This window comes from Vigna unguiculata, chromosome 1 (genome assembly GCF_037176805.1).
Source record: "Vigna unguiculata cultivar grain cowpea cultivar isolate G323 ecotype 2 chromosome 1, ASM3717680v1, whole genome shotgun sequence".
In the NCBI taxonomy this organism is placed as follows: Eukaryota; Viridiplantae; Streptophyta; class Magnoliopsida; order Fabales; family Fabaceae; genus Vigna; species Vigna unguiculata.
In genome coordinates, this window is record NC_140792.1 from 18,628,355 (window position 1) to 18,651,422 (window position 23,068).

Below are 23,068 nucleotides of genomic sequence, written 5' to 3' on the forward strand. Positions count from 1 at the left end.
AAGGATCAACACACGTTGAAGGAGAAAATAGAAAAAGAAAGAATAGAAAAAGAAGAAATATAAACTGCAGAAGAAAGGGAAATTGAAGAAAAAGAAAAGGAAGTAAAGAAAAAGATGATGGAAAAGGTAGTAGAAAAGCAAGGTGTTTAATCGAAGGCCACACATGTTTAGTTGCATTCGTTTACGAAAGCGAGAACAATGTTGTAAGCCAAAGATTGGTGGAGAAACTCAAGTTACCAACAAGCTTTCATCCAAATCAAGCAAGGATCAAATTCAGTACAGGACAATGTGTGAAGGAAGTATTATGTGATATTGCTCCCACAAACTCTTGTCATCTTCTTTTTAGATGGGCAAGACTTCATTTTGAAACGCTCAATCTTGATTAACGTTCCCTTTTTCTGAGGCATGAGGAACATGAAATGAAGTTGAAATTTATGACACCAAGACAAGCCAAGAAGGATCAACACACGTTGAAGGAGAAAATAGAAAAAGAAAGAATAGAAAAAGAAGAAATATAAACTGCAGAAGGAAGGGAAATTAAAGAAAAGGAAAAGGAAGTAAAGAAAAAGATGATGGAAAAGGTAGTAGAAAAGCAAGGTGTTTAATCGAAGGCCACACATGTTTAGTTGCATTCGTTTACGAAAGCGAGAACAATGTTGTAAGCCAAAGATTGGTGGAGAAACTGAAGTTACCAACAAGCTTTCATCCAAATCAAGCAAGGATCAAATTCATTACAGGACAATGTGTGAAGGAAGTATTATGTGATATTGCTCCCACAAACTCTTGTCATCTTCTTTTTAGATGGGCAAGACTTCATTTTAAAACGCTCAATGTTGATTAACGTTCCCTTTATTTGAGGCATGAGGGACATGAAATGAAGTTAAAATTTATGACACCAAGACAAGCCAAGAAGGATCAACACACGTTGAAGGAGAAAATAGAAAAAGAAAGAATAGAAAAAGAAGAAATATAAACTGCAGAAGAAAGGGAAATTGAAGAAAAAGAAAAGGAAGTAAAGAAAAAGATGATGGAAAAGGTAGTAGAAAAGCAAGGTGTTTAATCGAAGGCCACACATGTTTAGTTGCATTCGTTTACGAAAGCGAGAACAATGTTGTAAGCCAAAGATTGGTGGAGAAACTCAAGTTACCAACAAGCTTTCATCCAAATCAAGCAAGGATCAAATTCAGTACAGGACAATGTGTGAAGGAAGTATTATGTGATATTGCTCCCACAAACTCTTGTCATCTTCTTTTTAGATGGGCAAGACTTCATTTTGAAACGCTCAATCTTGATTAACGTTCCCTTTTTCTGAGGCATGAGGAACATGAAATGAAGTTGAAATTTATGACACCAAGACAAGCCAAGAAGGATCAACACACGTTGAAGGAGAAAATAGAAAAAGAAAGAATAGAAAAAGAAGAAATGTAAACTGCAGAAGGAAGGGAAATTGAAGAAAAGGAAAAGGAAGTAAAGAAAAAGATGATGGAAAAGGTAGTAGAAAAGCAAGGTGTTTAATCGAAGGCCACACATGTTTAGTTGCACTCGTTTACGAAAGCGAGAACAATGTTGTTAGCCAAAGATTGGTGGAGAAACTCAAGTTACCAACAAGCTTTCATCCAAATCAAGCAAGGATCAAATTCAGTACAGGACAATGTGTGAAGGAAGTATTATGTGATATTGCTCCCACAAACTCTTGTCATCTTCTTTTTAGATGGGCAAGACTTCATTTTGAAACGCTCAATCTTGATTAACGTTCCCTTTTTCTGAGGCATGAGGAACATGAAATGAAGTTGAAATTTATGACACCAAGACAAGCCAAGAAGGATCAACACACGTTGAAGGAGAAAATAGAAAAAGAAAGAATAGAAAAAGAAGAAATATAAATTGCAGAAGGAAGGGAAATTGAAGAAAAGGAAAAGGAAGTAAAGAAAAAGATGATGGAAAAGGTAGTAGAAAAGCAAGGTGTTTAATCGAAGGCCACACATGTTTAGTTGCATTCGTTTACGAAAGCGAGAACAATGTTGTAAGCCAAAGATTGGTGGAGAAACTCAAGTTACCAACAAGCTTTCATCCAAATCAAGCAAGGATAAAATTCAGTATAGGACAATGTGTGAAGGAAGTATTATGTGATATTGCTCCCACAAACTCTTGTCATCTTCTTTTTAGATGGGCAAGACTTCATTTTGAAACGCTCAATCTTGATTAACGTTCCCTTTTTCTGAGGCATGAGGAACATGAAATGAAGTTGAAATTTATGACACCAAGACAAGCCAAGAAGGATCAACACACGTTGAAGGAGAAAATAGAAAAAGAAAGAATAGAAAAAGAAGAAAGATAAACTGCAGAAGGAAGGGAAATTGAAGAAAAGGAAAAGGAAGTAAAGAAAAAGATGATGGAAAAGGTAGTAGAAAAGCAAGGTGTTTAATCGAAGGCCACACATGTTTAGTTGCATTCGTTTACGAAAGCGAGAACAATGTTGTAAGCCAAAGATTGGTGGAGAAACTGAAGTTACCAACAAGCTTTCATCCAAATCAAGCAAGGATCAAATTCATTACAGGACAATGTGTGAAGGAAGTATTATGTGATATTGCTCCCACAAACTCTTGTCATCTTCTTTTTAGATGGGCAAGACTTCATTTTAAAACGCTCAATGTTGATTAACGTTCCCTTTATTTGAGGCATGAGGGACATGAAATGAAGTTAAAATTTATGACACCAAGACAAGCCAAGAAGGATCAACACACGTTGAAGGAGAAAATAGAAAAAGAAAGAATAGAAAAAGAAGAAATATAAACTGCAGAAGAAAGGGAAATTGAAGAAAAAGAAAAGGAAGTAAAGAAAAAGATGATGGAAAAGGTAGTAGAAAAGCAAGGTGTTTAATCGAAGGCCACACATGTTTAGTTGCATTCGTTTACGAAAGCGAGAACAATGTTGTAAGCCAAAGATTGGTGGAGAAACTCAAGTTACCAACAAGCTTTCATCCAAATCAAGCAAGGATCAAATTCAGTACAGGACAATGTGTGAAGGAAGTATTATGTGATATTGCTCCCACAAACTCTTGTCATCTTCTTTTTAGATGGGCAAGACTTCATTTTGAAACGCTCAATCTTGATTAACGTTCCCTTTTTCTGAGGCATGAGGAACATGAAATGAAGTTGAAATTTATGACACCAAGACAAGCCAAGAAGGATCAACACACGTTGAAGGAGAAAATAGAAAAAGAAAGAATAGAAAAAGAAGAAATGTAAACTGCAGAAGGAAGGGAAATTGAAGAAAAGGAAAAGGAAGTAAAGAAAAAGATGATGGAAAAGGTAGTAGAAAAGCAAGGTGTTTAATCGAAGGCCACACATGTTTAGTTGCACTCGTTTACGAAAGCGAGAACAATGTTGTTAGCCAAAGATTGGTGGAGAAACTCAAGTTACCAACAAGCTTTCATCCAAATCAAGCAAGGATCAAATTCAGTACAGGACAATGTGTGAAGGAAGTATTATGTGATATTGCTCCCACAAACTCTTGTCATCTTCTTTTTAGATGGGCAAGACTTCATTTTGAAACGCTCAATCTTGATTAACGTTCCCTTTTTCTGAGGCATGAGGAACATGAAATGAAGTTGAAATTTATGACACCAAGACAAGCCAAGAAGGATCAACACACGTTGAAGGAGAAAATAGAAAAAGAAAGAATAGAAAAAGAAGAAATATAAACTGCAGAAGGAAGGGAAATTGAAGAAAAGGAAAAGGAAGTAAAGAAAAAGATGATGGAAAAGGTAGTAGAAAAGCAAGGTGTTTAATCGAAGGCCACACATGTTTAGTTGCATTCGTTTACGAAAGCGAGAACAATGTTGTAAGCCAAAGATTGGTGGAGAAACTGAAGTTACCAACAAGCTTTCATCCAAATCAAGCAAGGATCAAATTCATTACAGGACAATGTGTGAAGGAAGTATTATGTGATATTGCTCCCACAAACTCTTGTCATCTTCTTTTTAGATGGGCAAGACTTCATTTTAAAACGCTCAATGTTGATTAACGTTCCCTTTATTTGAGGCATGAGGGACATGAAATGAAGTTGAAATTTATGACACCAAGACAAGCCAAGAAGGATCAACACACGTTGAAGGAGAAAATAGAAAAAGAAAGAATAGAAAAAGAAGAAATATAAACTGCAGAAGAAAGGGAAATTGAAGAAAAAGAAAAGGAAGTAAAGAAAAAGATGATGGAAAAGGTAGTAGAAAAGCAAGGTGTTTAATCGAAGGCCACACATGTTTAGTTGCATTCGTTTACGAAAGCGAGAACAATGTTGTAAGCCAAAGATTGGTGGAGAAACTCAAGTTACCAACAAGCTTTCATCCAAATCAAGCAAGGATCAAATTCAGTACAGGACAATGTGTGAAGGAAGTATTATGTGATATTGCTCCCACAAACTCTTGTCATCTTCTTTTTAGATGGGCAAGACTTCATTTTGAAACGCTCAATCTTGATTAACGTTCCCTTTTTCTGAGGCATGAGGAACATGAAATGAAGTTGAAATTTATGACACCAAGACAAGCCAAGAAGGATCAACACACGTTGAAGGAGAAAATAGAAAAAGAAAGAATAGAAAAAGAAGAAATGTAAACTGCAGAAGGAAGGGAAATTGAAGAAAAGGAAAAGGAAGTAAAGAAAAAGATGATGGAAAAGGTAGTAGAAAAGCAAGGTGTTTAATCGAAGGCCACACATGTTTAGTTGCACTCGTTTACGAAAGCGAGAACAATGTTGTTAGCCAAAGATTGGTGGAGAAACTCAAGTTACCAACAAGCTTTCATCCAAATCAAGCAAGGATCAAATTCAGTACAGGACAATGTGTGAAGGAAGTATTATGTGATATTGCTCCCACAAACTCTTGTCATCTTCTTTTTAGATGGGCAAGACTTCATTTTGAAACGCTCAATCTTGATTAACGTTCCCTTTTTCTGAGGCATGAGGAACATGAAATGAAGTTGAAATTTATGACACCAAGACAAGCCAAGAAGGATCAACACACGTTGAAGGAGAAAATAGAAAAAGAAAGAATAGAAAAAGAAGAAATATAAATTGCAGAAGGAAGGGAAATTGAAGAAAAGGAAAAGGAAGTAAAGAAAAAGATGATGGAAAAGGTAGTAGAAAAGCAAGGTGTTTAATCGAAGGCCACACATGTTTAGTTGCATTCGTTTACGAAAGCGAGAACAATGTTGTAAGCCAAAGATTGGTGGAGAAACTCAAGTTACCAACAAGCTTTCATCCAAATCAAGCAAGGATAAAATTCAGTATAGGACAATGTGTGAAGGAAGTATTATGTGATATTGCTCCCACAAACTCTTGTCATCTTCTTTTTAGATGGGCAAGACTTCATTTTGAAACGCTCAATCTTGATTAACGTTCCCTTTTTCTGAGGCATGAGGAACATGAAATGAAGTTGAAATTTATGACACCAAGACAAGCCAAGAAGGATCAACACACGTTGAAGGAGAAAATAGAAAAAGAAAGAATAGAAAAAGAAGAAAGATAAACTGCAGAAGGAAGGGAAATTGAAGAAAAGGAAAAGGAAGTAAAGAAAAAGATGATGGAAAAGGTAGTAGAAAAGCAAGGTGTTTAATCGAAGGCCACACATGTTTAGTTGCATTCGTTTACGAAAGCGAGAACAATGTTGTAAGCCAAAGATTGGTGGAGAAACTGAAGTTACCAACAAGCTTTCATCCAAATCAAGCAAGGATCAAATTCATTACAGGACAATGTGTGAAGGAAGTATTATGTGATATTGCTCCCACAAACTCTTGTCATCTTCTTTTTAGATGGGCAAGACTTCATTTTAAAACGCTCAATGTTGATTAACGTTCCCTTTATTTGAGGCATGAGGGACATGAAATGAAGTTAAAATTTATGACACCAAGACAAGCCAAGAAGGATCAACACACGTTGAAGGAGAAAATAGAAAAAGAAAGAATAGAAAAAGAAGAAATATAAACTGCAGAAGAAAGGGAAATTGAAGAAAAAGAAAAGGAAGTAAAGAAAAAGATGATGGAAAAGGTAGTAGAAAAGCAAGGTGTTTAATCGAAGGCCACACATGTTTAGTTGCATTCGTTTACGAAAGCGAGAACAATGTTGTAAGCCAAAGATTGGTGGAGAAACTCAAGTTACCAACAAGCTTTCATCCAAATCAAGCAAGGATCAAATTCAGTACAGGACAATGTGTGAAGGAAGTATTATGTGATATTGCTCCCACAAACTCTTGTCATCTTCTTTTTAGATGGGCAAGACTTCATTTTGAAACGCTCAATCTTGATTAACGTTCCCTTTTTCTGAGGCATGAGGAACATGAAATGAAGTTGAAATTTATGACACCAAGACAAGCCAAGAAGGATCAACACACGTTGAAGGAGAAAATAGAAAAAGAAAGAATAGAAAAAGAAGAAATGTAAACTGCAGAAGGAAGGGAAATTGAAGAAAAGGAAAAGGAAGTAAAGAAAAAGATGATGGAAAAGGTAGTAGAAAAGCAAGGTGTTTAATCGAAGGCCACACATGTTTAGTTGCACTCGTTTACGAAAGCGAGAACAATGTTGTTAGCCAAAGATTGGTGGAGAAACTCAAGTTACCAACAAGCTTTCATCCAAATCAAGCAAGGATCAAATTCAGTACAGGACAATGTGTGAAGGAAGTATTATGTGATATTGCTCCCACAAACTCTTGTCATCTTCTTTTTAGATGGGCAAGACTTCATTTTGAAACGCTCAATCTTGATTAACGTTCCCTTTTTCTGAGGCATGAGGAACATGAAATGAAGTTGAAATTTATGACACCAAGACAAGCCAAGAAGGATCAACACACGTTGAAGGAGAAAATAGAAAAAGAAAGAATAGAAAAAGAAGAAATATAAACTGCAGAAGGAAGGGAAATTGAAGAAAAGGAAAAGGAAGTAAAGAAAAAGATGATGGAAAAGGTAGTAGAAAAGCAAGGTGTTTAATCGAAGGCCACACATGTTTAGTTGCATTCGTTTACGAAAGCGAGAACAATGTTGTAAGCCAAAGATTGGTGGAGAAACTGAAGTTACCAACAAGCTTTCATCCAAATCAAGCAAGGATCAAATTCATTATAGGACAATGTGTGAAGGAAGTATTATGTGATATTGCTCCCACAAACTCTTGTCATCTTCTTTTTAGATGGGCAAGACTTCATTTTAAAACGCTCAATGTTGATTAACGTTCCCTTTATTTGAGGCATGAGGGACATGAAATGAAGTTGAAATTTATGACACCAAGACAAGCCAAGAAGGATCAACACACGTTGAAGGAGAAAATAGAAAAAGAAAGAATAGAAAAAGAAGAAATATAAACTGCAGAAGAAAGGGAAATTGAAGAAAAAGAAAAGGAAGTAAAGAAAAAGATGATGGAAAAGGTAGTAGAAAAGCAAGGTGTTTAATCGAAGGCCACACATGTTTAGTTGCATTCGTTTACGAAAGCGAGAACAATGTTGTAAGCCAAAGATTGGTGGAGAAACTCAAGTTACCAACAAGCTTTCATCCAAATCAAGCAAGGATCAAATTCAGTACAGGACAATGTGTGAAGGAAGTATTATGTGATATTGCTCCCACAAACTCTTGTCATCTTCTTTTTAGATGGGCAAGACTTCATTTTGAAACGCTCAATCTTGATTAACGTTCCCTTTTTCTGAGGCATGAGGAACATGAAATGAAGTTGAAATTTATGACACCAAGACAAGCCAAGAAGGATCAACACACGTTGAAGGAGAAAATAGAAAAAGAAAGAATAGAAAAAGAAGAAATATAAACTGCAGAAGGAAGGGAAATTGAAGAAAAAGAAAAGGAAGTAAATAAAAAGATGATGGAAAAGGTAGTAGAAAAGCAAGGTGTTTAATCGAAGGCCACACATGTTTAGTTGCATTCGTTTACGAAAGCGAGAACAATGTCGTAAGCCAAAGATTGGTGGAGAAACTCAAGTTACCAACAAGCTTTCATCCAAATCAAGCAAGGATCAAATTCAGTACAAGACAATGTGTGAAGGAAGTATTATGTGATATTGCTCCCACAAACTCTTGTCATCTTCTTTTTAGATGGGCAAGACTTCATTTTAAAACGCTCAATCTTGATTAACGTTCCCTTTTTCTGAGGCATGAGGTACATGAAATATAGTTGAAATTTATGACACCAAGACAAGCCAAGAAGGATCAACACACGTTGAAGGAGAAAATAGAAAAAGAAAGAATAGAAAAAGAAGAAATATAAATTGCAGAAGGAAGGGAAATTGAAGAAAAGGAAAAGGAAGTAAAGAAAAAGATGATGGAAAAGGTAGTAGAAAAGCAAGGTGTTTAATCGAAGGCCACACATGTTTAGTTGCATTCGTTTACGAAAGCGAGAACAATGTTGTAAGCCAAAGATTGGTGGAGAAACTCAAGTTACCAACAAGCTTTCATCCAAATCAAGCAAGGATCAAATTCAGTACAGGACAATGTGTGAAGGAAGTATTATGTGATATTGCTCCCACAAACTCTTGTCATCTTCTTTTTAGATGGGCGAGACTTCATTTTGAAACGCTCAATCTTGATTAACGTTCCCTTTTTCTGAGGCATGAGGAACATGAAATGAAGTTGAAATTTATGACACCAAGACAAGCCAAGAAGGATCAACACACGTTGAAGGAGAAAATAGAAAAAGAAAGAATAGAAAAAGAAGAAATATAAACTGCAGAAGGAAGGGAAATTGAAGAAAAGGAAAAGGAAGTAAAGAAAAAGATGATGGAAAAGGTAGTAGAAAAGCAAGGTGTTTAATCGAAGGCCACACATGTTTAGTTGCATTCGTTTACGAAAGCGAGAACAATGTTGTAAGCCAAAGATTGGTGGAGAAACTGAAGTTACCAACAAGCTTTCATCCAAATCAAGCAAGGATCAAATTCATTACAGGACAATGTGTGAAGGAAGTATTATGTGATATTGCTCCCACAAACTCTTGTCATCTTCTTTTTAGATGGGCAAGACTTCATTTTAAAACGCTCAATGTTGATTAACGTTCCCTTTATTTGAGGCATGAGGGACATGAAATGAAGTTGAAATTTATGACACCAAGACAAGCCAAGAAGGATCAACACACGTTGAAGGAGAAAATAGAAAAAGAAAGAATAGAAAAAGAAGAAATATAAACTGCAGAAGAAAGGGAAATTGAAGAAAAAGAAAAGGAAGTAAAGAAAAAGATGATGGAAAAGGTAGTAGAAAAGCAAGGTGTTTAATCGAAGGCCACACATGTTTAGTTGCATTCGTTTACGAAAGCGAGAACAATGTTGTAAGCCAAAGATTGGTGGAGAAACTCAAGTTACCAACAAGCTTTCATCCAAATCAAGCAAGGATCAAATTCAGTACAGGACAATGTGTGAAGGAAGTATTATGTGATATTGCTCCCACAAACTCTTGTCATCTTCTTTTTAGATGGGCAAGACTTCATTTTGAAACGCTCAATCTTGATTAACGTTCCCTTTTTCTGAGGCATGAGGAACATGAAATGAAGTTGAAATTTATGACACCAAGACAAGCCAAGAAGGATCAACACACGTTGAAGGAGAAAATAGAAAAAGAAAGAATAGAAAAAGAAGAAATATAAACTGCAGAAGGAAGGGAAATTGAAGAAAAAGAAAAGGAAGTAAATAAAAAGATGATGGAAAAGGTAGTAGAAAAGCAAGGTGTTTAATCGAAGGCCCCACATGTTTAGTTGCATTCGTTTACGAAAGCGAGAACAATGTCGTAAGCCAAAGATTGGTGGAGAAACTCAAGTTACCAACAAGCTTTCATCCAAATCAAGCAAGGATCAAATTCAGTACAAGACAATGTGTGAAGGAAGTATTATGTGATATTGCTCCCACAAACTCTTGTCATCTTCTTTTTAGATGGGCAAGACTTCATTTTAAAACGCTCAATCTTGATTAACGTTCCCTTTTTCTGAGGCATGAGGTACATGAAATATAGTTGAAATTTATGACACCAAGACAAGCCAGTAAAGATCAACACACGTTGAAGGAGAAAATAGAAAAAGAAAGAATAGAAAAAGAAGAAATATAAACTGCAGAAGGAAGGGAAATTGAAGAAAAGGAAAAGGAAGTAAAGAAAAAGATGATGGAAAAGGTAGTAGAAAAGCAAGGTGTTTAATCGAAGGCCACACATGTTTAGTTGCATTCGTTTACGAAAGCGAGAACAATGTTGTAAGCCAAAGATTGGTGGAGAAACTGAAGTTACCAACAAGCTTTCATCCAAATCAAGCAAGGATCAAATTCAGTACAGGACAATGTGTGAAGGAAGTATTATGTGATATTGCTCCCACAAACTCTTGTCATCTTCTTTTTAGATGGGCAAGACTTCATTTTGAAACGCTCAATCTTGATTAACGTTCCCTTTTTCTGAGGCATGAGGAACATGAAATGAAGTTGAAATTTATGACACCAAGACAAGCCAAGAAGGATCAACACACGTTGAAGGAGAAAATAGAAAAAGAAAGAATAGAAAAAGAAGAAATATAAATTGCAGAAGGAAGGGAAATTGAAGAAAAGGAAAAGGAAGTAAAGAAAAAGATGATGGAAAAGGTAGTAGAAAAGCAAGGTGTTTAATCGAAGGCCACACATGTTTAGTTGCATTCGTTTACGAAAGCGAGAACAATGTTGTAAGCCAAAGATTGGTGGAGAAACTCAAGTTACCAACAAGCTTTCATCCAAATCAAGCAAGGATCAAATTCAGTACAGGACAATGTGTGAAGGAAGTATTATGTGATATTGCTCCCACAAACTCTTGTCATCTTCTTTTTAGATGGGCGAGACTTCATTTTGAAACGCTCAATCTTGATTAACGTTCCCTTTTTCTGAGGCATGAGGAACATGAAATGAAGTTGAAATTTATGACACCAAGACAAGCCAAGAAGGATCAACACACGTTGAAGGAGAAAATAGAAAAAGAAAGAATAGAAAAAGAAGAAATATAAACTGCAGAAGGAAGGGAAATTGAAGAAAAGGAAAAGGAAGTAAAGAAAAAGATGATGGAAAAGGTAGTAGAAAAGCAAGGTGTTTAATCGAAGGCCACACATGTTTAGTTGCATTCGTTTACGAAAGCGAGAACAATGTTGTAAGCCAAAGATTGGTGGAGAAACTGAAGTTACCAACAAGCTTTCATCCAAATCAAGCAAGGATCAAATTCATTACAGGACAATGTGTGAAGGAAGTATTATGTGATATTGCTCCCACAAACTCTTGTCATCTTCTTTTTAGATGGGCAAGACTTCATTTTAAAACGCTCAATGTTGATTAACGTTCCCTTTATTTGAGGCATGAGGGACATGAAATGAAGTTGAAATTTATGACACCAAGACAAGCCAAGAAGGATCAACACACGTTGAAGGAGAAAATAGAAAAAGAAAGAATAGAAAAAGAAGAAATATAAACTGCAGAAGAAAGGGAAATTGAAGAAAAAGAAAAGGAAGTAAAGAAAAAGATGATGGAAAAGGTAGTAGAAAAGCAAGGTGTTTAATCGAAGGCCACACATGTTTAGTTGCATTCGTTTACGAAAGCGAGAACAATGTTGTAAGCCAAAGATTGGTGGAGAAACTCAAGTTACCAACAAGCTTTCATCCAAATCAAGCAAGGATCAAATTCAGTACAGGACAATGTGTGAAGGAAGTATTATGTGATATTGCTCCCACAAACTCTTGTCATCTTCTTTTTAGATGGGCAAGACTTCATTTTGAAACGCTCAATCTTGATTAACGTTCCCTTTTTCTGAGGCATGAGGAACATGAAATGAAGTTGAAATTTATGACACCAAGACAAGCCAAGAAGGATCAACACACGTTGAAGGAGAAAATAGAAAAAGAAAGAATAGAAAAAGAAGAAATGTAAACTGCAGAAGGAAGGGAAATTGAAGAAAAGGAAAAGGAAGTAAAGAAAAAGATGATGGAAAAGGTAGTAGAAAAGCAAGGTGTTTAATCGAAGGCCACACATGTTTAGTTGCACTCGTTTACGAAAGCGAGAACAATGTTGTTAGCCAAAGATTGGTGGAGAAACTCAAGTTACCAACAAGCTTTCATCCAAATCAAGCAAGGATCAAATTCAGTACAGGACAATGTGTGAAGGAAGTATTATGTGATATTGCTCCCACAAACTCTTGTCATCTTCTTTTTAGATGGGCGAGACTTCATTTTGAAACGCTCAATCTTGATTAACGTTCCCTTTTTCTGAGGCATGAGGAACATGAAATGAAGTTGAAATTTATGACACCAAGACAAGCCAAGAAGGATCAACACACGTTGAAGGAGAAAATAGAAAAAGAAAGAATAGAAAAAGAAGAAATATAAACTGCAGAAGGAAGGGAAATTGAAGAAAAGGAAAAGGAAGTAAAGAAAAAGATGATGGAAAAGGTAGTAGAAAAGCAAGGTGTTTAATCGAAGGCCACACATGTTTAGTTGCATTCGTTTACGAAAGCGAGAACAATGTTGTAAGCCAAAGATTGGTGGAGAAACTGAAGTTACCAACAAGCTTTCATCCAAATCAAGCAAGGATCAAATTCATTATAGGACAATGTGTGAAGGAAGTATTATGTGATATTGCTCCCACAAACTCTTGTCATCTTCTTTTTAGATGGGCAAGACTTCATTTTAAAACGCTCAATGTTGATTAACGTTCCCTTTATTTGAGGCATGAGGGACATGAAATGAAGTTGAAATTTATGACACCAAGACAAGCCAAGAAGGATCAACACACGTTGAAGGAGAAAATAGAAAAAGAAAGAATAGAAAAAGAAGAAATATAAACTGCAGAAGAAAGGGAAATTGAAGAAAAAGAAAAGGAAGTAAAGAAAAAGATGATGGAAAAGGTAGTAGAAAAGCAAGGTGTTTAATCGAAGGCCACACATGTTTAGTTGCATTCGTTTACGAAAGCGAGAACAATGTTGTAAGCCAAAGATTGGTGGAGAAACTCAAGTTACCAACAAGCTTTCATCCAAATCAAGCAAGGATCAAATTCAGTACAGGACAATGTGTGAAGGAAGTATTATGTGATATTGCTCCCACAAACTCTTGTCATCTTCTTTTTAGATGGGCAAGACTTCATTTTGAAACGCTCAATCTTGATTAACGTTCCCTTTTTCTGAGGCATGAGGAACATGAAATGAAGTTGAAATTTATGACACCAAGACAAGCCAAGAAGGATCAACACACGTTGAAGGAGAAAATAGAAAAAGAAAGAATAGAAAAAGAAGAAATGTAAACTGCAGAAGGAAGGGAAATTGAAGAAAAGGAAAAGGAAGTAAAGAAAAAGATGATGGAAAAGGTAGTAGAAAAGCAAGGTGTTTAATCGAAGGCCACACATGTTTAGTTGCACTCGTTTACGAAAGCGAGAACAATGTTGTTAGCCAAAGATTGGTGGAGAAACTCAAGTTACCAACAAGCTTTCATCCAAATCAAGCAAGGATCAAATTCAGTACAGGACAATGTGTGAAGGAAGTATTATGTGATATTGCTCCCACAAACTCTTGTCATCTTCTTTTTAGATGGGCGAGACTTCATTTTGAAACGCTCAATCTTGATTAACGTTCCCTTTTTCTGAGGCATGGGGAACATGAAATGAAGTTGAAATTTATGACACCAAGACAAGCCAAGAAGGATCAACACACGTTGAAGGAGAAAATAGAAAAAGAAAGAATAGAAAAAGAAGAAATGTAAACTGCAGAAGGAAGGGAAATTGAAGAAAAGGAAAAGGAAGTAAAGAAAAAGATGATGGAAAAGGTAGTAGAAAAGCAAGGTGTTTAATCGAAGGCCACACATGTTTAGTTGCACTCGTTTACGAAAGCGAGAACAATGTTGTTAGCCAAAGATTGGTGGAGAAACTCAAGTTACCAACAAGCTTTCATCCAAATCAAGCAAGGATCAAATTCAGTACAGGACAATGTGTGAAGGAAGTATTATGTGATATTGCTCCCACAAACTCTTGTCATCTTCTTTTTAGATGGGCAAGACTTCATTTTAAAACGCTCAATCTTGATTAACGTTCCCTTTTTCTGAGGCATGAGGTACATGAAATATAGTTGAAATTTATGACACCAAGACAAGCCAGTAAAGATCAACACACGTTGAAGGAGAAAATAGAAAAAGAAAGAATAGAAAAAGAAGAAATATAAACTGCAGAAGGAAGGGAAATTGAAGAAAAGGAAAAGGAAGTAAAGAAAAAGATGATGGAAAAGGTAGTAGAAAAGCAAGGTGTTTAATCGAAGGCCACACATGTTTAGTTGCATTCGTTTACGAAAGCGAGAACAATGTTGTAAGCCAAAGATTGGTGGAGAAACTGAAGTTACCAACAAGCTTTCATCCAAATCAAGCAAGGATCAAATTCATTATAGGACAATGTGTGAAGGAAGTATTATGTGATATTGCTCCCACAAACTCTTGTCATCTTCTTTTTAGATGGGCAAGACTTCATTTTAAAACGCTCAATGTTGATTAACGTTCCCTTTATTTGAGGCATGAGGGACATGAAATGAAGTTGAAATTTATGACACCAAGACAAGCCAAGAAGGATCAACACACGTTGAAGGAGAAAATAGAAAAAGAAAGAATAGAAAAAGAAGAAATATAAACTGCAGAAGAAAGGGAAATTGAAGAAAAAGAAAAGGAAGTAAAGAAAAAGATGATGGAAAAGGTAGTAGAAAAGCAAGGTGTTTAATCGAAGGCCACACATGTTTAGTTGCATTCGTTTACGAAAGCGAGAACAATGTTGTAAGCCAAAGATTGGTGGAGAAACTCAAGTTACCAACAAGCTTTCATCCAAATCAAGCAAGGATCAAATTCAGTACAGGACAATGTGTGAAGGAAGTATTATGTGATATTGCTCCCACAAACTCTTGTCATCTTCTTTTTAGATGGGCGAGACTTCATTTTGAAACGCTCAATCTTGATTAACGTTCCCTTTTTCTGAGGCATGAGGAACATGAAATGAAGTTGAAATTTATGACACCAAGACAAGCCAAGAAGGATCAACACACGTTGAAGGAGAAAATAGAAAAAGAAAGAATAGAAAAAGAAGAAATATAAACTGCAGAAGGAAGGGAAATTGAAGAAAAGGAAAAGGAAGTAAAGAAAAAGATGATGGAAAAGGTAGTAGAAAAGCAAGGTGTTTAATCGAAGGCCACACATGTTTAGTTGCATTCGTTTATGAAAGCGAGAACAATGTTGTAAGCCAAAGATTGGTGGAGAAACTGAAGTTACCAACAAGCTTTCATCCAAATCAAGCAAGGATCAAATTCATTACAGGACAATGTGTGAAGGAAGTATTATGTGATATTGCTCCCACAAACTCTTGTCATCTTCTTTTTAGATGGGCAAGACTTCATTTTAAAACGCTCAATGTTGATTAACGTTCCCTTTATTTGAGGCATGAGGGACATGAAATGAAGTTGAAATTTATGACACCAAGACAAGCCAAGAAGGATCAACACACGTTGAAGGAGAAAATAGAAAAAGAAAGAATAGAAAAAGAAGAAATATAAACTGCAGAAGAAAGGGAAATTGAAGAAAAAGAAAAGGAAGTAAAGAAAAAGATGATGGAAAAGGTAGTAGAAAAGCAAGGTGTTTAATCGAAGGCCACACATGTTTAGTTGCATTCGTTTACGAAAGCGAGAACAATGTTGTAAGCCAAAGATTGGTGGAGAAACTCAAGTTACCAACAAGCTTTCATCCAAATCAAGCAAGGATCAAATTCATTATAGGACAATGTGTGAAGGAAGTATTATGTGATATTGCTCCCACAAACTCTTGTCATCTTCTTTTTAGATGGGCAAGACTTCATTTTAAAACGCTCAATGTTGATTAACGTTCCCTTTATTTGAGGCATGAGGGACATGAAATGAAGTTGAAATTTATGACACCAAGACAAGCCAAGAAGGATCAACACACGTTGAAGGAGAAAATAGAAAAAGAAAGAATAGAAAAAGAAGAAATATAAACTGCAGAAGAAAGGGAAATTGAAGAAAAAGAAAAGGAAGTAAAGAAAAAGATGATGGAAAAGGTAGTAGAAAAGCAAGGTGTTTAATCGAAGGCCACACATGTTTAGTTGCATTCGTTTACGAAAGCGAGAACAATGTTGTAAGCCAAAGATTGGTGGAGAAACTCAAGTTACCAACAAGCTTTCATCCAAATCAAGCAAGGATCAAATTCAGTACAGGACAATGTGTGAAGGAAGTATTATGTGATATTGCTCCCACAAACTCTTGTCATCTTCTTTTTAGATGGGCGAGACTTCATTTTGAAACGCTCAATCTTGATTAACGTTCCCTTTTTCTGAGGCATGAGGAACATGAAATGAAGTTGAAATTTATGACACCAAGACAAGCCAAGAAGGATCAACACACGTTGAAGGAGAAAATAGAAAAAGAAAGAATAGAAAAAGAAGAAATATAAACTGCAGAAGGAAGGGAAATTGAAGAAAAGGAAAAGGAAGTAAAGAAAAAGATGATGGAAAAGGTAGTAGAAAAGCAAGGTGTTTAATCGAAGGCCACACATGTTTAGTTGCATTCGTTTACGAAAGCGAGAACAATGTTGTAAGCCAAAGATTGGTGGAGAAACTGAAGTTACCAACAAGCTTTCATCCAAATCAAGCAAGGATCAAATTCATTACAGGACAATGTGTGAAGGAAGTATTATGTGATATTGCTCCCACAAACTCTTGTCATTTTCTTTTTAGATGGGCAAGACTTCATTTTAAAACGCTCAATGTTGATTAACGTTCCCTTTATTTCAGGCATGAGGGACATGAAATGAAGTTGAAATTTATGACACCAAGACAAGCCAAGAAGGATCAACACACGTTGAAGGAGAAAATAGAAAAAGAAAGAATAGAAAAAGAAGAAATATAAACTGCAGAAGAAAGGGAAATTGAAGAAAAAGAAAAGGAAGTAAAGAAAAAGATGATGGAAAAGGTAGTAGAAAAGCAAGGTGTTTAATCGAAGGCCACACATGTTTAGTTGCATTCGTTTACGAAAGCGAGAACAATGTTGTAAGCCAAAGATTGGTGGAGAAACTGAAGTTACCAACAAGCTTTCATCCAAATCAAGCAAGGATCAAATTCAGTACAGAACAATGTGTGAAGGAAGTATTATGTGATATTGCTCCCACAAACTCTTGTCATCTTCTTTTTAGATGGGCAAGACTTCATTTTGAAACGCTCAATCTTGATTAACGTTCCCTTTTTCTAAGGCATGAGGAACATGAAATGAAGTTGAAATTTATGACACCAAGACAAGCCAAGAAGGATCAACACACGTTGAAGGAGAAAATAGAAAAAGAAAGAATAGAAAAAGAAGAAATATAAACTGCAGAAGGAAGGGAAATTGAAGAAAAGGAAAAGGAAGTAAAGAAAAAGATGATGGAAAAGGTAGTAGAAAAGCAAGGTGTTTAATCGAAGGCCACACATGTTTAGTTGCATTCGTTTACGAAAGCGAGAACAATGTTGTAAGCCAAAGATTGGTGGAGAAACTGAAGTTACCAACAAGCTTTCATCCAAATCAAGCAAGGATCAAATTCAGTACAGGACAATGTGTGAAGGAAGTATTATGTGATATTGCTCCCACAAACTCTTGTCATCTTCTTTTTAGATGGGCAAGACTTCATTTTGAAACGCTCAATCTTGATTAACGTTCCCTTTTTCTGAGGCATGAGGAACATGAAATGAAGTTGAAATTTATGACACCAAGACAAGCCAAGAAGGATCAACACACGTTGAAGGAGAAAATAGAAAAAGAAAGAATAGAAAAAGAAGAAATATAAACTGCAGAAGGAAGGGAAATTGAAGAAAAGGAAAAGGAAGTAAAGAAAAAGATGATGGAAAAGGTAGTAGAAAAGCAAGGTGTTTAATCGAAGGCCACACATGTTTAGTTGCATTCGTTTACGAAAGCGAGAACAATGTTGTAAGCCAAAGATTGGTGGAGAAACTCAAGTTACCAACAAGCTTTCATCCAAATCAAGCAAGGATCAAATTCATTATAGGACAATGTGTGAAGGAAGTATTATGTGATATTGCTCCCACAAACTCTTGTCATCTTCTTTTTAGATGGGCAAGACTTCATTTTAAAACGCTCAATGTTGATTAACGTTCCCTTTATTTGAGGCATGAGGGACATGAAATGAAGTTGAAATTTATGACACCAAGACAAGCCAAGAAGGATCAACACACGTTGAAGGAGAAAATAGAAAAAGAAAGAATAGAAAAAGAAGAAATATAAACTGCAGAAGAAAGGGAAATTGAAGAAAAAGAAAAGGAAGTAAATAAAAAGATGATGGAAAAGGTAGTAGAAAAGCAAGGTGTTTAATCGAAGGCCACACATGTTTAGTTGCATTCGTTTACGAAAGCGAGAACAATGTTGTAAGCCAAAGATTGGTGGAGAAACTCAAGTTACCAACAAGCTTTCATCCAAATCAAGCAAGGATCAAATTCAGTACAGGACAATGTGTGAAGGAAGTATTATGTGATATTGCTCCCACAAACTCTTGTCATCTTCTTTTTAGATGGGCAAGACTTCATTTTGAAACGCTCAATCTTGATTAACGTTCCCTTTTTCTGAGGCATGAGGAACATGAAATGAAGTTGAAATTTATGACACCAAGACAAGCCAAGAAGGATCAACACACGTTGAAGGAGAAAATAGAAAAAGAAAGAATAGAAAAAGAAGAAATATAAACTGCAGAAGGAAGGGAAATTGAAGAAAAAGAAAAGGAAGTAAATAAAAAGATGATGGAAAAGGTAGTAGAAAAGCAAGGTGTTTAATCGAAGGCCACACATGTTTAGTTGCATTCGTTTACGAAAGCGAGAACAATGTCGTAAGCCAAAGATTGGTGGAGAAACTCAAGTTACCAACAAGCTTTCATCCAAATCAAGCAAGGATCAAATTCAGTACAAGACAATGTGTGAAAGAAGTATTATGTGATATTGCTCCCACAAACTCTTGTCATCTTCTTTTTAGATGGGCAAGACTTCATTTTAAAACGCTCAATCTTGATTAACGTTCCCTTTTTCTGAGGCATGAGGTACATGAAATATAGTTGAAATTTATGACACCAAGACAAGCCAGTAAAGATCAACACACGTTGAAGGAGAAAATAGAAAAAGAAAGAATAGAAAAAGAAGAAATATAAACTGCAGAAGGAAGGGAATTGAAGAAAAAGAAAAGGAAGTAAAGAAAAAGATGATGGAAAAGGTAGTAGAAAAGCAAGGTGTTTAATCGAAGGCCACACATGTTTAGTTGCATTCGTTTACGAAAGCGAGAACAATGTTGTAAGCCAAAGATTGGTGGAGAAACTGAAGTTACCAACAAGCTTTCATCCAAATCAAGCAAGGATCAAATTCATTACAGGACAATGTGTGAAGGAAGTATTATGTGATATTGCTCCCACAAACTCTTGTCATCTTCTTTTTAGATGGGCAAGACTTCATTTTAAAACGCTCAATGTTGATTAACGTTCCCTTTATTTGAGGCATGAGGGACATGAAATGAAGTTGAAATTTATGACACCAAGACAAGCCAAGAAGGATCAACACACGTTGAAGGAGAAAATAGAAAAAGAAAGAATAGAAAAAGAAGAAATATAAACTGCAGAAGAAAGGGAAATTGAAGAAAAAGAAAAGGAAGTAAATAAAAAGATGATGGAAAAGGTAGTAGAAAAGCAAGGTGTTTAATCGAAGGCCACACATGTTTAGTTGCATTCGTTTACGAAAGCGAGAACAATGTTGTAAGCCAAAGATTGGTGGAGAAACTCAAGTTACCAACAAGCTTTCATCCAAATCAAGCAAGGATCAAATTCAGTACAGGACAATGTGTGAAGGAAGTATTATGTGATATTGCTCCCACAAACTCTTGTCATCTTCTTTTTAGATGGGCAAGACTTCATTTTGAAACGCTCAATCTTGATTAACGTTCCCTTTTTCTGAGGCATGAGGAACATGAAATGAAGTTGAAATTTATGACACCAAGACAAGCCAAGAAGGATCAACACACGTTGAAGGAGAAAATAGAAAAAGAAAGAATAGAAAAAGAAGAAATATAAACTGCAGAAGGAAGGGAAATTGAAGAAAAGGAAAAGGAAGTAAAGAAAAAGATGATGGAAAAGGTAGTAGAAAAGCAAGGTGTTTAATCGAAGGCCACACATGTTTAGTTGCATTCGTTTACGAAAGCGAGAACAATGTTGTAAGCCAAAGATTGGTGGAGAAACTCAAGTTACCAACAAGCTTTCATCCAAATCAAGCAAGGATCAAATTCAGTACAGGACAATGTGTGAAGGAAGTATTATGTGATATTGCTCCCACAAACTCTTGTCATCTTCTTTTTAGATGGGCAAGACTTCATTTTGAAACGCTCAATCTTGATTAACGTTCCCTTTTTCTGAGGCATGAGGAACATGAAATGAAGTTGAAATTTATGACACCAAGACAAGCCAAGAAGGATCAACACACGTTGAAGGAGAAAATAGAAAAAGAAAGAATAGAAAAAGAAGAAATATAAACTGCAGAAGGAAGGGAAATTGAAGAAAAGGAAAAGGAAGTAAAGAAAAAGATGATGGAAAAGGTAGTAGAAAAGCAAGGTGTTTAATCGAAGGCCACACATGTTTAGTTGCATTCGTTTACGAAAGCGAGAACAATGTTGTAAGCCAAAGATTGGTGGAGAAACTGAAGTTACCAACAAGCTTTCATCCAAATCAAGCAAGGATCAAATTCATTATAGGACAATGTGTGAAGGAAGTATTATGTGATATTGCTCCCACAAACTCTTGTCATCTTCTTTTTAGATGGGCAAGACTTCATTTTAAAACGCTCAATGTTGATTAACGTTCCCTTTATTTGAGGCATGAGGGACATGAAATGAAGTTGAAATTTATGACACCAAGACAAGCCAAGAAGGATCAACACACGTTGAAGGAGAAAATAGAAAAAGAAAGAATAGAAAAAGAAGAAATATAAACTGCAGAAGAAAGGGAAATTGAAGAAAAAGAAAAGGAAGTAAAGAAAAAGATGATGGAAAAGGTAGTAGAAAAGCAAGGTGTTTAATCGAAGGCCACACATGTTTAGTTGCATTCGTTTACGAAAGCGAGAACAATGTTGTAAGCCAAAGATTGGTGGAGAAACTCAAGTTACCAACAAGCTTTCATCCAAATCAAGCAAGGATCAAATTCAGTACAGGACAATGTGTGAAGGAAGTATTATGTGATATTGCTCCCACAAACTCTTGTCATCTTCTTTTTAGATGGGCGAGACTTCATTTTGAAACGCTCAATCTTGATTAACGTTCCCTTTTTCTGAGGCATGAGGAACATGAAATGAAGTTGAAATTTATGACACCAAGACAAGCCAAGAAGGATCAACACACGTTGAAGGAGAAAATAGAAAAAGAAAGAATAGAAAAAGAAGAAATATAAACTGCAGAAGGAAGGGAAATTGAAGAAAAGGAAAAGGAAGTAAAGAAAAAGATGATGGAAAAGGTAGTAGAAAAGCAAGGTGTTTAATCGAAGGCCACACATGTTTAGTTGCATTCGTTTACGAAAGCGAGAACAATGTTGTAAGCCAAAGATTGGTGGAGAAACTGAAGTTACCAACAAGCTTTCATCCAAATCAAGCAAGGATCAAATTCATTACAGGACAATGTGTGAAGGAAGTATTATGTGATATTGCTCCCACAAACTGTTGTCATCTTCTTTTTAGATGGGCAAGACTTCATTTTAAAACGCTCAATGTTGATTAACGTTCCCTTTATTTGAGGCATGAGGGACATGAAATGAAGTTGAAATTTATGACACCAAGACAAGCCAAGAAGGATCAACACACGTTGAAGGAGAAAATAGAAAAAGAAAGAATAGAAAAAGAAGAAATATAAACTGCAGAAGAAAGGGAAATTGAAGAAAAAGAAAAGGAAGTAAAGAAAAAGATGATGGAAAAGGTAGTAGAAAAGCAAGGTGTTTAATCGAAGGCCACACATGTTTAGTTGCATTCGTTTACGAAAGCGAGAACAATGTTGTAAGCCAAAGATTGGTGGAGAAACTCAAGTTACCAACAAGCTTTCATCCAAATCAAGCAAGGATCAAATTCAGTACAGGACAATGTGTGAAGGAAGTATTATGTGATATTGCTCCCACAAACTCTTGTCATCTTCTTTTTAGATGGGCAAGACTTCATTTTGAAACGCTCAATCTTGATTAACGTTCCCTTTTTCTAAGGCATGAGGAACATGAAATGAAGTTGAAATTTATGACACCAAGACAAGCCAAGAAGGATCAACACACGTTGAAGGAGAAAATAGAAAAAGAAAGAATAGAAAAAGAAGAAATATAAACTGCAGAAGGAAGGGAAATTGAAGAAAAGGAAAAGGAAGTAAAGAAAAAGATGATGGAAAAGGTAGTAGAAAAGCAAGGTGTTTAATCGAAGGCCACACATGTTTAGTTGCATTCGTTTACGAAAGCGAGAACAATGTTGTAAGCCAAAGATTGGTGGAGAAACTCAAGTTACCAACAAGCTTTCATCCAAATCAAGCAAGGATCAAATTCAGTACAGGACAATGTGTGAAGGAAGTATTATGTGATATTGCTCCCACAAACTCTTGTCATCTTCTTTTTAGATGGGCAAGACTTCATTTTGAAACGCTCAATCTTGATTAACGTTCCCTTTTTCTGAGGCATGAGGAACATGAAATGAAGTTGAAATTTATGACACCAAGACAAGCCAAGAAGGATCAACACACGTTGAAGGAGAAAATAGAAAAAGAAAGAATAGAAAAAGAAGAAATATAAACTGCAGAAGGAAGGGAAATTGAAGAAAAGGAAAAGGAAGTAAAGAAAAAGATGATGGAAAAGGTAGTAGAAAAGCAAGGTGTTTAATCGAAGGCCACACATGTTTAGTTGCATTCGTTTACGAAAGCGAGAACAATGTTGTAAGCCAAAGATTGGTGGAGAAACTCAAGTTACCAACAAGCTTTCATCCAAATCAAGCAAGGATCAAATTCATTATAGGACAATGTGTGAAGGAAGTATTATGTGATATTGCTCC